Raw genomic sequence first — 4132 nt, 5'->3', positions numbered from 1 at the left:
CATTTATTGAAGAGAGCTTCTTCCATTTAATACTTTGGGCCCCCTTATCAAAGATTAGATGTCCATAGATGTGGGGGTTTACTTCTGGGCTTTCAATTCTGTTCCACTGGTCTGGGTGCCTATTTTTGTTCCAGTACCAGGCTGTTTTGATGATGATGGCCTTATAATATAATTTGAGATCTGGCAGGGTGATGCCTCCATTTCTGTTTCTTTTCCTCAAGATGGTTTTGGCAATTCTAGGTGTTTTCTGGTTCCAGATAAATGATTGTAGTTTTTGCTCTATTCTCTTAAAAAAGCTTGGTGGAATTTTTATGGGTATCACATTAAATTTGTATATGGCTCTGGGGAGAATATTCATTTTGATGATATTTATTCTTCCAATCCATGAGCATGGGATGTCTTTCCATTTCTTGGTATCAGTTTCTGTTTCCTTGAGTAGTGACTCAGAGTTTTCAGTATACAAGTCTTTCACTTCTTTGGTCATCTTTATTCCTAGGTATTTTATTGATTTTGCTGCAACAGTGAATGGGAGTAATTTCTGGATGTCTTCTTCTTCAGATTTAGTGTTTTCATAAAGAAATGCCACTGATTTTTGTACATTAATTTTGTAGCGTGATACCTTGCTATATTGCCTAATAAGTTCCAGTAGTTTTCTGCTGGACTCTTTAGGTTTTTCTATGTATACTATCATATCATCTGCAAATAGTGAGAGCTTGACTTCTTCCCTTCCGATCTGTATACCTTTGATTTCTTTCTCTTGCCTGATTGCTATGGCAAGAACTTCCAATACTATATTGAAGAGTAATGGTGATAGTGGACAGCCTATCTCGGACTGTCTAGTCCCCGATCTGAGGGGGAATGCTTTCAGCTTCTGTCCACTGAGTATGATGTTGGCTGTAGGTTTGCTACATTTGGATTCCACTATCTTGAGGAATTTCCCATCTATTCCCATTTTTTGTAGAGTTTTGAGCATGAATGGGTATTGGATTTTGTCAAAGGCTTTCTCTGCATCTATTGAGATAATCATGTGGTTTTTGGTTTTGCTTTTATTGATGTGGTGAATGATACTGATTGACTTACATATGTTGAAACAGCCTTGCATTCCTGGGATAAATCCCACTTGGTCGTGATGAACAATCTTTTTGATATACTGCTGTATCCAGTTGGCCAAGATCTTGTTTAATATTTTGGCATCTATGTTCATCAGAGATATTGGTCTGTAGTTTTCCTTTTTTTGTTGTGTCCCTATCTGCTTTTTGTATCAGGGTGATGTTGGCTTCATAGAAGGTGGAAGGGACTGTTCCTGTTTCTTTGATTTTATGGAAAAAGCTTTAGAAGTATGGGTATTAACTGTTTCCTGAAGGTTTTGTAGAATTCGTTTGTGAAGCTATCTGGTCCAGGACTTTTGTTGTTGGGAAGATTCTTAATAACTGTTTCAATTTCTTTGTCTGTGATTGGTGTATTTAGGTTTTGTAGTTCTTCTTGGTTCAGTTTTGGAAGGGCATATGTTAGGAATTCTTCCATTTCTTCCAGATTTTCTAGCTTGGTGGCGTATAGTTCTTCATAGAAGTTTCGCATGATTTTCTGGATTTCTGTGGTGTCCGTTCTAATATCTCCTCTATTGTTTACAATTCTATTAATTTGAATCTTTTTCATTTTTTTTTTTTTAGTCAGTCTGGCTTGGGGGTTGTCAATCTTGTTTAATTTTTCAAAGAACCAACATTTGGCTTCATTGATCTTTTGTATGGTTCTCTTATTTTCGATGTTGTTTATTTCTGCTCTAATTTTAGTGATTTCTGTCCTTCTGGTTGTTTTAGGGTTTCTTTGTTCCTCTTCCTCTAAGTCCTTAAGGTGTGCAGTAAGGTCGTTTATTTGAGCATTTTATTGTTGTTAAAAACCTCTGCTTTTAACCACTAAATTCCATGCTCACTTTGAGTTGCTAAGAATACCCCCTTCTACATACAGTGAATTGACTGCCACATCGCACTCAACTCCAGAATGATAGGTCTGACAGTGTCAGCACCCAGGAAAACTCTCTTCAAGGAAGAAGAATTCTGGGAGTGGGTCTTGGCATCCTGAGCAGATCTAAATTGGAAACTCTGATTATTGTTTTCATTATGTACATGGTAATGATGCTGTGTAACCGGGGACAAACAGCCCCTGTTCCCAGATTAGATACAGATGAACAAGAAATGAGGTGGACAAAGTTATGGGTCATCAAATACATAAAGTTTTAGGAAAAATTCTTAATAATACTTACTCACCTCCTCTTATGAAATATGTTAAAACTCTATGTAAAATACTATCTGCTAAGCCTGTTACTCAGAAGTACATCACCCCATGAAGTATGACATTTCTGTAAAACCACAAGGCCATTACTTTCTGTATTCAGATATTGTTTATGTAAGGCTGAAGGATATATAAACTCTCACTTGCTAAATAAAACTTGAGTTCAGATTCACCCTCCAACAGAGTGTGTTGTATTCTGTTCTCCTCCTGACCCACCCTGGTGGTCACCTTCGGAGTTCCCTGATCCTTCCTACTGCTCCTCCGCCTGAGCGGTCCGTTGCAATTGACCATACACTAACAGATATGATTTGCAAGTTTCTGGAAGGCTCATCTTAAAAGTATCTCCTCAGCAACTTCACTTGAAGTTGAGACTTCATCATTATTTTACAGTAATGGCTAAGGTATGACTTGTTCCATGTAAGATCAATGCCACAGAATAGTTACTCAACTATGTTCTGTCAAAGAGAAAAAAAAAAAAAAAAAACAAGGAAAATACATAGATAAATCATCATGGTGTTGTGTTGGACAATGGTTTCTTAGACACAGCACCCAGAGCACAAGTAACAGATAAAAAATAGATAAATTGACTCTATCAAAAATACAAATTTCTTTGTTACAGATAATACTATCCAGATTACAGAATAGAAGAAAACATGTGTAAATTATCTATTTGAAAAGAAATTTGTATCCAGAATATAAAAGAACTAGATCATCAAAAGTAAACAAATAGTAAATGGGCAAAAGATTAGAGTAGGTACTTTCCCAGAGAAGATAGGTGAATGCCCAAGTAGCACATGAAAAAATACTTACCCCATGAGTCAGTAAGGAAATATCACTTGACATATCAAAACCACACTGAACACATTCTATAAGCCATCCCACACCCACCAAGATAAATATTGTCAAAAAGAGAGTAGTAGTATTGATGAAGACTTGAGAGAAACTAGACATTTGCAAGTAACTGATGCAAATGCAGAATGGTACAACCACTTTGAAAACTAGTTTAGTGATTTCCCACAAAATTAAGCACAGAATTATAATATAACCTAAAAATTCCCTTCCTGTATGCCCAGGAGCACTGAAAATAGGTACTCAAATGTGTTTATACAAATATCCATAGCTGTACGATTCCATAGTCAAAAGGTGGAAATAACTCAAATGTACAGCTAAAAAGATAAACATTTGTGAGATATAAGATGAATTACTCAACTACAGGAAGTAGTGAAACAGTGATGAGCTACAACATTCATGAAACAAAACATTGTGCCAAGTCAAAGAAGTCAGACTTAAAATTCATGTGGTGCCTATGGGAACTAGCTAGAATAGGAAAATCCATAGAAACAGAAATCAAATTGGTTTCCAGGAACTAAGAGGAAGAAAAGAATTTTAAGATCCTACTTAACGAGTACAGGGCCTTCTTTTTATCCCTTACTCTTTTTTGAAAATCATTTTTAGTGGGCCAAGAGGTGGTGCACCTGGATGAGCGCACCTGGGTTCAAGCCCCCAGTCCTCACCTGCAGGAAAGCTTCACAAGTGGAGAAGCAATGCTGCCGGTTTTCTCTCTGTCTCTCTCCCTTTCTGTCTTCCCCTTCTTCTCAATTTCTTGCTGTCTCTATCAATTCTTCTAGCGTTTGCCTTTCTTCTGTAGCCAGTCAACAGCGTCAGGTTGAGCCTGATGTAAAGTTTCGAGACTTCCTTTGAATCTGGAGAGGTGGCAGTCATTGACTATGTGGGTCATGGTCTGTCTGGAGCCGCAGGGGCAGTTCGGGTCGTCTCTGGCTCCCCAGCGATGGAACATAGCGGCACACCGGCCATGGCCTGTTCGATAGCCATTGAGGAGGGC

This window comes from Erinaceus europaeus, chromosome 15 (genome assembly GCF_950295315.1).
Source record: "Erinaceus europaeus chromosome 15, mEriEur2.1, whole genome shotgun sequence".
NCBI classification, from domain to species: Eukaryota; Metazoa; Chordata; class Mammalia; order Eulipotyphla; family Erinaceidae; genus Erinaceus; species Erinaceus europaeus.
The sequence above is the reverse complement of the archived record's forward strand: the minus strand, read 5'-3'. Positions refer to the sequence as shown.